The sequence below is a fragment of the Pempheris klunzingeri genome, chromosome 9, assembly GCF_042242105.1.
Source record: "Pempheris klunzingeri isolate RE-2024b chromosome 9, fPemKlu1.hap1, whole genome shotgun sequence".
Taxonomy (NCBI): Eukaryota; Metazoa; Chordata; class Actinopteri; order Acropomatiformes; family Pempheridae; genus Pempheris; species Pempheris klunzingeri.
The window spans coordinates 17558325-17570804 of NC_092020.1; positions in this window are offsets into that span (position 1 = coordinate 17558325).

Sequence of the window (12480 nt, forward strand, 5' to 3'; positions counted from 1 at the left end):
ATTTACTATGTTATGTGTATTGACTTCCTGAAGTCAAATGATCCCTTTTACATTTTGGTTTTTGCAGAGATTAAACAAACAGGATATAATATGTTAATCAGTGACCTTTAGAGATGCTAATAGACAAATCTGGTAGGCTAGCTGTTTTCTCCTGTTTCCAGTCTTTATGCTATGCTAAGCTAACCAGCTTTTTGATTTGCTGTTATTGTTGGCGTTTAATTTGCTGCCTTATGTAAAAGACTTTGTAACTTGTTTTTAGGAAAGTGCCCTTCAGGTCAAAAGACAGGACTCACTGGGCCAATTAAGCAGTGCATGCAAACTGTAAATCTCTGCAGAGCCTCAGAGTGGTCAGCTATTGCTGATTTATTAATCTGGTACACCGGATTTATGCACATACAGCTTGTGATTTACTGACACTGCAACTATCTGATGTGATGACATTTTTATTTGGTAACACCTTTATGGTGCACTGGGATCCACCGGCTTTGATCATGACTTCAAAACCTGGCAGACCTTCAGACTACAGAGCTGTAATACTGAAATAAGAAATGGGCAATATCCAGTGATCACAGAGTTGTGTCTCTTAAATCGCCTCTTTTTTCATTAGAAAATATGTCTTAGTAACTTATAAAGGTGTCCGTATGCCTTAAAATCTGTGAATATGAAAGGAAATTGTGAAGCGTCACTTTAATTAAAAACTGGCACTTTTTCACATTGTGAGATGAGCTTACACTATTAATTAAACACCAGAAGTTTAACAGATTTCTTTGTTTTATGAAGAATTACATGTTTTAATGCCCTGCTGGTAATTGTTTGCTTGTATTTATAAAAAGAAAAAAAGACATGCTGGCACCTTTGTGAGCCCTGCTTAGACGTAGTATTGCTTTAGGCTAAATGCTAACACTAGCTAATTTGCTTATGTTCAGCAGGTATACGTTTACCAGGTTCACCATCTCAGCTCAACATGTAAGCATGCTAACAAAGTGCAGCTGAGGATGTTGGTAATGTCATTACCTTTTAGATGAAAGGTTAATAGATCACAAAAGTTATCATAAGTAAACCTGAAGGGAACATGAATATCTATCCATCCAAAAGTTGTTGAGATATTTCAATCAAAACTACCAACTTTAACCTGTTGGTGGCGCTAGAGGAAAAGTCAGGGAATCCCTGAAATGAGTAGTCTTCATCCTCTCAGGACCATAAATGTTTGCACAAAATGTCATGGCCATCCATCAAATTGTTGTTAAGATATTTTTGTTATTTTCTGAGTATAAAAAAGAAGTAATTCAGTACCATACGTTGCTTATGTGCTACTCAAAAATTACGAGTACTATAAGGAGATGTGTTTTATTTTATAGCAGAATAAGGCAGCATGCATATCAATGTAGTTCTGTAGTTTCACCCTCAAAGCTGAATGTGCTTTGTGACTGCTCATAACAGTATTTTTAGATATAAAGTGACCCAGATATTAAGGTAGGCATTTTATCATCACTTCCAGTAAAAGGACATGGATACACTCTGAAAACATCTGAAGAGTTCTTATCAGTGTGGAGGCCACATGTAAAAAAGCACATATCTGAAACCTGTGAGGCTTTTGAAACCACATTATTCACGGCTCAGTGTAGCTCATATTTTAGAACTTATAACAACCAATTAACAAAAAAAACGAATGAAGGAAAAAGGATTGACTCTTTCATCTTAAGAGGATAGAGGAAAATAATGCCATAGGTGCATTGTCAGCTGCTGTTTACTTACATTTGCTGGTGACCTGAGTCAGATTTGCCCAATGGGCTTGAACAGCTCCTTTGAAAAAGAGGAATCACAGACTTATCTTTAACTGAGGGGTAGACAGGAGGAAAGGTGTAGAGCAGCTTCCTTCTTGACACATTTGCAAGCACCTGAAGTCGTTTGTAGCTCTGTAAATAGTTTCTACAAGCTTCTAATGTGCAGCAGCCCTGGTGGCAGACTGAGCTGCTCACGTGAGGACGAGGAGGTGCTTGACTGATCTGCTGTCAGTTCACTCTTCTGCACTTCACATTTTGATAAAAGCCTGACTGACTTTAGACTATACGATGATAAGAATAACCTGCCACTGGCCACCAAACACTCTAAGAAAAAATGTCATATCTCCTAAGTGCTAAATACAAACCACAGATGGGCCTGTACTGTGCAGAATAAATACAGTTTTTCACCCATTCATCTGCCACCATATGTGAATAGTGGCTGGACTGTCTGAAGGCATTTCTGCAGTGCCAAGCACGAACAAGGCTGTTGATCCCACAGCATTTTAAGTAGAGTGCAGACCTGATCATAACCCTGTGACAGCTCTCTGCTCAGACAGGGGCTTGTACAGTAAAACAACCCTTAAGTCAGCCTGGACCTACATGAACTATGTTTTCAGGCATGAAGGAATTAAGGGTCATGGCAGACGGCTATGGCAAGCTTTCTAATAATATCTGCAATTTTTAAGTGTCTAGGTGTGTAATGACTGTTTGTGTGACTTACTTGACTTGCTATTACCTCACATATATATTTGTGTAATTTGGTCTCAGGTCTCACTTGAAAAAGAGACTGTGATTTCAATGAGATGTCCTGAATGAATAAATCTAAATAACTTAAAACAAATCCTGTCTTAATTTATTGTAACCTCAAAGAGACTTTGAAGGAGTCTATGAAAGGTGTGGAGTAGCTTTCCTCTCCAGTGGCTCATTTCCAAGCACCTGTTTGTCTGTTTGTAGAGTTCCAGTGCCAATTGCATTACTGGATTTCCATAAATTTTGGTTCAACATTCATTGCCCCAACAGGGTGAACTGAAGCATCCTCTGGGAGGACCTCCACCTGCTTGCAGAGTGATGAGACCCCCAAAAACAACAAAATGGAAGCTACTGGAAATAATACAAGAATGAAAACACTAGAAGAGAAACTCCGAGCAGCATAATGGTGAGTTTGAAATTAGCTATTTTATTGATGAAAGTAATACAATGGAAATCTAAATTTTTCTAAAGTTATTAAGACAACATGTAAGCAAGGAGGAAATGTTGAGTTTGAAATAACAAATGTAGATAGGAGCAAATCAGGAAGCAGGGAGACATCTTCCTAAAATATGGTGGCGAAGTTATAAAACAGGGCAAGCTATAAATAAAAGTTTGTCATTTATATAAGCTTGTTCCAAATAAAGGCTTGTCTCTGCACTTGGGGTAAATTAAGGTCCCTGCCAGTATCTGAGAATTTATGGTATTCATCTGCACTTCACCTTGGTTTGTCTTTCTTCCTTTATGCACATTTTTAGTCGGTTTGTGACATCTTGCACCAAACACAGTGCTAAAATGAGCCTCAGCTACAGCATGACAACAATGAGTTACAAGAGGCCAATAATCAGCATCAATACACATGCCTTATAATGATTTACCAATATATTTATACTTAACTCCTTGTACATAAGAATAAGAAAATAAAAGAAACACCTCACTATCTAAGGTACCACTTACTTTCTCTGGTTTTGTAACCGCACTCAACGTAACAGTGTTAAGGTTCACTTAAACCTCTCTATTGCTTTGACCTTGGACCAAAACCTGCATTACAGGACTAAGATATACAGCTGTTAATGTTTGGCCACCATCTGTTATTGTGCATTGAAATGGAAACCTGCATACGAGTCAATAAAGCGCAGCGTTACTCATAAAGCTTGTTTAGTTTGCATAATTCCTTGATAACACAGAGAACAATATGAAGCAGATGGACAAGCAGTAAAAACGATTGTGCAACTTTAACTCAAAGGTTGTGAACTGTTGATAGGAAATGGTTGCTGCTCAGCGTCCCTCAAGGGTCCTTTGGGAAACTGAGTCCTTGGAAAGGAAGAGTCACAGTTCAGGCAGAGGAATGCTTCATAAAAAATGTTTGTGAATCTTGATAGGGGACTTTTTAGTTTTACAGCTGTAGTCTGTTTGGATTCATTGCAAGGAGACTCAGTTTGACTACAGATATTAAAAAAAAGTACTAAAACATCAATGGAAATCAAACCATGTTAACATTGTTGGGAGCAGCATATGTGGCTGACTGCCTACAGTGGAGCTTTGTTATCTTGCATTTGACAGCTTGGGAGCATGGGCAGCTAACATGCCGTCTTGGATTGCCCAATGTGCAAAAAAAACATGATAAAATGCACTTTAGGGTGCTCCCTCCAGTGGATAAAACACACATGCTACATAGTGGTTCAAACTGTGTCGCCATAAATACATCACAACTCGTCACTGGAGGCTCAAAAGTGATCAAGAAGATTTATTAATAAATGCAAGACAGAGATACACAGTCTGTGGCGATTAGACCCCATCAAAATGATGTAAAGCTGTATGAAATGACAGGATATTCCCTCGATGTAGTCTAGACACCACTGGTGGTGATGAGGGGTGAAGAGAGCTGAGAGCTGAATGATAAAGAGCAGACTTCTGATGACTTCTGATGTGTGGGGTGGAGGGGGGTTACATTGATTTGCCTGAAATGACAGCTGACAGGACAGAGAAAGAACTTTAAACTTTGACAGCTATGAAATGATTGGCTCGTGAGACTTAGAGCGAGGATTTCATTGGTTTACTGTAAGTGCGAGAAATCAGATGATGAGTTACAAGTGGGAAGAAAGTGAGAGAGTAAGGGGGGAGGGTGAGCATAATGAGTGATCATGACTAGACAGTCTTGATCTTGATTTTTTCATCCCCGCTGCTCGTAGTCTGCCACTCTGCTGCAACATATTTCTGTGACACCTATTTCAATAACGCATTCAATTTAAGCAGTCAGTTTGATAGACTGTTGCTACAATACTCATTTGCAGCTCTGCTGTAGCACTTTTATCATGTCCACTTCTGCCGATCATAAACATTTCATAACCCAACTTCAACCTGCAGGCTATGAAGCTAAATTCACCTTTAGGGAAGTTTGACTTTGACTCACTCCTAAATCTTTTTTCTTTTTCTGATTGTGTGTATTTGCTTAAGAAGAGTGATGTGACTGGAGTGTAGATACCAAGAAACACTTGGCAACAACAAATGACTTATTATTAACAAACTGACAGCGTGACTGTTCTGCTCAGTCACCACACTCACAACTACAGTATATTTAATAAGACTGTTTAGGCAACAGTGCACATATCTAAATGTGATCCTTGATATAAAAATTGTGAGAACATCAATGGTTTATATCGACAGCAAAGAGTTGACACAGTTTCTACCTTAGCATTAGTAACACCAAGTGACCAGCTGGGGGTAGAAGAGCTCCACTTATTTCTTCTATCAACTTGAGCATCCACAGAAAAATTCACATTGTTAGGGAATGTAAAACTAATCTGTGTGTGTGTTGGTGTACAAATCCACACAAATAGACAATCCTCCAGCAGTTAGTCTTAGAAGAATACACTTCTAAAGAACAAATATTAAATATAAGTATTATCACAACAAATTTCTGTCTGATCAGACCTCTGCTCAGGTTGAAGGTGGGCAGAGCTACGCTGTCAATTACATGAGGTCACCAAACTCCTTGCAATTACAATAATGAACTGTGAATGTTATGTATATTTTATGTAAATATGATGATTTTTTTGAGAATGCTGTTGTCTCTGGTTTGTTATTGAGGAACTATGGTAAGGCACACTTGAAAAGATACACAGTGCTGAACCTCGTGGGGGGCAAGCAAATGAAACATGACCACAAGGTGTCGCTGGTGTCCAAAGTACTCCACTTCCAATTCTCTCTTCGGTCCCAGTGAACACCCTGTTCCTCACAAACCTCTCTCCATTATACTGTAGGCGCTCTCATTCACAACCTACATCACCTGGACACAAACCCATGTGTATGTGTGTGTTTGCATCCATGTGTATCTGTGTTTGTTTATGTCGGGGGATTCAGCGCCTGATCAGCCATCAGCCACGCTGTAGCCCGGTGATGAGACTCAAAGTTATGGACCAATATTAATAAATGGTAGCCCTGGCAACAGTGTTCGGTGTGTGAGTCAGAGGAGCTCAGGCAGAGGGGAAGGCAGGGCACCGTGGCCGAACATGAATGCTGTCTACAAAACCACCTCTGAGGCTGGCTGTGAACTGCTGTCACATCTGTGCTGAACATGAGTTAGAGGAAGGGCTGAATTATAGCCGAATCAACATGAAATAATTGCATCAGTGAGGAGTAATTTTTGGGTTTTGGCACTGAGGGATTGCAATATTTGTTTGCTTTGTGTCATTTCAGTCAACACATACCAAATACAGAGCACTGCAAACCAAAGTAATTACATTTAATGACTAGTGAAGCCGTGTTTGACTGGTTTGAACAACATGACGGATTAGAGTACAGTAAACAGTTGAGGAAATACAACATGGGTGTTCCCCCTGCTGCCCTGGGATTGTTGGGATTTACTGTGGTTGTGATGCACATTCTCCTGTATCTCTGAGGAGTGCATGATATTTTTAAAGTGACCATAATGGTTGCTTTGGATTTGTAGGGGTTTTTAACTGTGCATCAATCTGTTAAACTGCTGCAGACAGTGGACGCCAGCCTCTAGAGCCCCACTACTCCTTCTAATGTGTTCCACAGAGGGACAAAAGGTTGTATAGAGTGATAAATAATAGAGAAACTTAAAGGCAAATTGAGAAAGAGAAAAGCCACGGATACGCAGAAGGAAAAAACTTTTAATTAGCAACAGTCCTGTCCTGTCCTGTCATGCAGTCATACCGGGGGTTTTGTGATCTCAGTCACGTATACACAGTGCAGTCCTTGCATGCAGCCGTCAGTCTCTGTATAAAGTAAACAACAACTGGCCATGTTGGGGTCACTCACTTCCAATCTTCGAGCTGCCTTTGTTTGCTGTACCACTGCAGTTGCCTGGGCAAGCTGATTACAAATCTTGCCACTTCCCCAAGATTACAGCTACATAACACATATTTTTTTACAGTGCTCACAGAAGATTTTCTAACTTCATATTTGCTCCAAAAAAGCTGAGACTGCTTTTTTCAATGGCAAACAGGTACTAAGTGATACTTATGGGACTTTTTTTTAATCCACAATGATCCCTCATGGAGGTGTATGAACATACATGTGGAAACAAAAAAGAAGAAACAGAAATAAAGTAGAGTGGGACACTTTTTCCCCAGTAATAGGCAAATGCAAACCAATAAAAAAGAAAATGGTGAATAACAAACATGAATGAGAATACAAGCACACTCGATATTTATCCATCCATTATCCATAAGGGTCGCCGGGGGCTGGAGCCAATCCTAGCTGACAGTAGGCGAGAGGCGGGGTACACCCTGGACTGGTCGCCAGTCAATTTCAGGGCAAACACACAAAGACAGTCAACCATTCACGCTCACACTCAGACAATCACGAGTCAACAATTAACCTAAGGAGGAAGCTGGAGTACCTGGAGAGAACCCACACAAGCACAGGGAGAACATGCAAACTCCACTCAGAAGGATTCAAGATTCAAACAGCAAATCTGCCAGCCAGCGGATTCAAACCTGGAAGCTTCTTGCTGTGAGGCAACAGTACTAACCACCGCACCAATGTGCTGCCTCAATATTCAAAGATAAGTTACAATTCCTATTATGTGACTCTTTAGCTGCTAATGCTCCACTTTATTAACTAGCTAGTTGCTAACTGTGTCTGTTTGCTGTGAGGTGCTGGGCAGGTAGAGTTCAGTCGGTTTGTCAGAGCTTTTTACCCTGAAGACAGCTGCCTGCTGCCAAAGAAAACGACACTCATGAGAGTAAACCCAAATAGTAAAGTCTGAGTCTTAGGGTGACCTTGAATTTTAATGCATTTGAAATCACCACAATCATATCTATCTAATAATAAGTTTTTAACCTTAGAAATCAGGCATCACTGATTCACTCACTGTACAAGGTAAACACGTTGTATGAGATCATTTTTTTTTTTTTTTTTTTTTTAGCAGATTTCATTTGAGATCACAAATATGCATGCTAGATTTGGGGAAAAAAATAACTTCTTTTCATCTGTGCCATAAAAAATCCTAACATCTTGAAGAAATTAGGAGATTTCAGCACCAGCTATATAAAATAGGTCTACCCTTCTTTTCTTTACGACACAATACATAATTTGGGGTGCTTTGGCAGGGAGGACTATCTCCTCCCCTCATAGTGATGACAAAGTGCTCTTAAATAGAGCTGGGAGCCCAAGTGAAACCAGATTGTTCAGAGAGATAGAGGAAGCAGAAGATAACAGGCGGTAAATCTGATGCAGTAGGGAGACAAAGGTTTGCAGCCAGTGATTCACATATAGAACGGGAGTAACACCTTTTCTGCAGTAGCAACAACCAGGAGAGTTATAGCTTCTGTAAAAATCTGTTCTGTGTAATGTTGTGCTGACGTTTTCATTGCACCGCCATATACCGCTTTCAGGGTAGGTTTCTGAGTGTAAGCTGCAGTGATGGTGACTTTCACAGCAGATGAACATGACTAAGAGTCTACAGCCACTCCAGCAGTTGTGAGAGATTGTACTTAGAGACAGGGGTGCTTTGCGCTAAATGCTAACGTCAGCATGCGAACATGTTCACAATGACAAAGTTACTGATGATACAGCAATAGTGAAGCAAACAACAACTCCAATGATCCCACACTACATGACGACATAATCAAACTTTTGTTATTATTATAAGAGACCTAGTAGCAGACATTACATATTGTGCCTTTAAAACACGCTAAAGGAAAAGTGTTACTAAAATGTCATTAATTTTCCAGATGTTTGGTCTCAAATATTATCGGACAAATTCAAACTTTTAAGATACAATTCATCTTGAGGTGATTTCAATAAAAAGCATTGTCAACATCAATGTGGCGGTAAATTAAGAGTAAAGTGATCACCAAAGTAATTATGTTACACTGCATGGGACTCAAGATTATCATTGCAAACACTGATGCCAATCCAAGTAGTAGATGTTGAGATATTTCACTGAATAAGTGAAGATGTTGGCCTGCTGGTGGCACAAGAATAACAGTCAGTGATTTAAAAAAATCATTAGGATATATTCTCTGGGCTATATATACAGTATCATATTTACAATATGATATTTTTTTAAGCTATTCAGTCTGGAACAAAGCAATGGACCAACAACAGACCAACATTGCCATCACCTGAGCTACACTACTACCATCCCTGGCGCAATTATACCCAAAGAATGTGATCAAAGTGGAGTCTCTCATTTCTCCAGTGATTGAAGACAAAAGAAATCCCACACCAAATCAGGCTGCAAGATGATATAATGGACTGGAGGAGTCTGAACTTAAAAGCAGGAATGCAGATAAAATGACAACAGATTTTGGCCAGTAGCTGATGGAGTCCTGAGTGCGATTGCATGTCGATTCAGCAGCAGATGAATGAGCCGGCTGGCTTTGATGCTGCGGCAGGTCACATGCCTGTATGTATGTGTGAGGTAATGGGGAGTGAGATAGTGAGAAATACTGGGATTACTGGAAGGTCGGGAGCTGTCAGATGAAATGGATGCAAGACTTCTTCTTTGGTGCTCAAATCTCACACACACACAGTGGAAGGGTTTGAGTCCCGAGGCGCCAATGCTTCACTTACGATGCACAGACACACGTATGTGTTAAAATGTAAATGCACGTGCATGCTTGCTCACTACTAAACAGATGTGTGCATACAAGCATGCATGCCCACACACACAAACTTGAGCCATGCAGTCGGCTTTCAAACTGCATACATCCTACTGGGCTGCGCTCCAATCAGCAGGATTAATGAAGAGGTATCGCATTTTACAGTAAAGCAGCGTGTGGGGCTCTGGGGAACAAATGGCTGGAGTCTGCAATTCCTCAAGTCTGCCCTCAATAATGTAATCGACTTTTAGGTTATGAGATAGCATGGTTAAGGCAATTTGCAGAACTTTGTGGCATGGTTGAGTTATGTTCCTTAACAAGACCATCACATGCAATCTGTTACTTTCCATGGACTGTAGACCCTCATGGATTCCTACTGTGTAAATACTGTACTGTTGAGAAGAAGCATGGTGGTGTAATATGTCAGAAGATATTCGGTGAAAGAATCCATGATCCTTTAAGAAGTTTTGCAAAAACTAACTAAAACTAAACTAAACTAAACTAAAACTAAAAACTTAATAACTCAAGTTGGTGGAACCACCTCAAATCATTTAAGCCTTGAAAAACTAAAACAAGCCTGAAAAAAACAACAAAATTGCTGCCCACTAACAGCTCAGCACCAGTAATAAAATATCGAAGGAATGTTCCATCTCATGGCTTGTTCTGTGGTAAATCCCGTGGTTAGATGAGGTTGACAATACAATATTTGGGGTTTTATGTTTGACAGTAATCATGCCCACATTCTTTGGTTTGACTGACACTGAGGTCACCAGTACAACCACCCGTTAAGAGGTAATGGCAAACTTTTGAGCTGTTTCTCTCCTGAGGTTTGACTTAAGTAGTTTTTTCTATACTTGATTTCACTTTTCTAACAAGCTAGTGGCTCAATCAGTGGTTCTGTCAAGGGCACAGGCTGCTGTCATTCTGGAAGGCTAAAAAATCCTGGCTGATCCAAGTGCAGCTGGTGAGGTGGTGGCATGTGTGGCAGAGTGCAGGATGATGACAGTGTGTGCTTGGTGTGAGGTGACAGAGTCTTGTTCCAATACTCCTGGGCTCTGGACCCTCACCAGGGAGACTTGCTACGCCTCCATTTGTCTCCCAGAGTGTCAAATTCCAAACCGCTGAGGGAATAATCTGACTTGTTGCAGGCAAGGGGAGGAACAGTACTGTAGATGAGTGTTAGAGCAGTGAGTTTCATTTGATAAAGACCCGATAAAGTTTGGAGTGAGTGTGATATGTTAAGAGTCAGAGCAGTCTTGAACAAGTTGGACTAATCCTTCGTTATCAGAGTGTTTGTCTTGGGTTGGGATGAAAGCAGCAAAACTTTGGGGTGTGTGAGCAAACACTGACAGAGTTGTGTGTATTTGTCTGTGATTTGTGCAGTCTGGAGTCTATGCTGTGTCTGATAACAAAAACAGAGGTCACACTATGAAGGCTCGATCAGTGACCCAGATACTGAGTGTGAGAGGACCAAATCTGAGCAATATCACAACCTGAGGTCAAGAAAGCCATCAGGTATCTCGGGTGTCTGAAGACAAAGGGTGGATATATCAGAACAAGACTAAGCAGGCATTAAGACCAAAAACTGAACTGGTGGGGGCCTCATGCTTCAGGTACCTGTCAGATATGAAATACCAGGTTGAGTGACAGATCTGTGCATTTGAGACAGGATTTCAGTTCAGTTTCAAGTTTGGAAAGATGTCACAGATGCGATTATTTTCTCTTTTGGTGTAACAGTTTGCAGGCAAACAAAAGGAATGCTTCTTTTCCGTTACAAAATAATCCACCAAGAATCTTCACACAGAGGTGCTTTGTGCTCACAACAGCAAGCCAACATGCCTAGAATGACAATGGTAATAGGCTGATGATCAGCAACTTAACTGAAAACTAGCACTAAATATTAAGTATAGCTGAGGCTGTTGGGAATGTTATTAGCTTATTGAAGTACAGTTGTTTTGAAAACTTTTTGCTTTGTAGTATTGAATGAATGACAAATAATACCAAATCTCATGGCGATGATCCAATAGTTTGCAATGCTTTGCCATCCTTAAACACCTTCCACTAGGGTGGCTAAAAACATGGAGACAGCCATTCTCACACTGATGCCAGAATTAAACATGAAATTGATCAATAATTCTGATAACCATCAAATGAACATGACATGTTTTTTGTGATGTGATGTGATGACATTCATAACCACTAGATATCACAGCTGAGTAAAAGCATCTCAGACCAAAACAAATGTGCACGTCCATCATACCTCCTTCTCCCGTCGCCGTCGCCATCCTCTCCCTGTCCCCATCCTTGAGTTCTCAGCAAGGTGTTGTGAAACACAGAAAAAACAGCCCCTGAAAACAAACAATGAGATAAACAATGGAGTAAAATAACCCTTTTGTGAACAATGTCAAGTGACAAGTACACTTGGCAAGCAAGAGGATGTACATCTTGGCTATTACTAGTTGATTGATTTTAAAGAACAGAGTTACTTTAGCAACTATGGCAATGTATTCAGCTTTGTAAGGAGCCATTTTTTCATTCTGCAAATTGACCCATAGACTGTATAAAAGAAGTGGCTGTAGCCACTGTGAAGTCAGACATTGGTTTATGTACTGTCGGAGCCAGAAGTAACGGTCCACCTCTGTAGATATCTGATTGGTTAGGTTTTGGCATTTGGTTAGTTTGGTTTGGGTAGTCACAAGGTAGTCCCACCCTAAAGCATACTGTGCTTATTGTGTATTTCACTCTGAATGGGACCATAATTTAGAAAATGACCTTTGGGTTGTGTTGAAAAGGACTTGAACCTGGGGCCATAAACTCATTAGGAAAGTGTTCACGGAGGTCATAAATCAAATGACAAGTAGGATCATTTT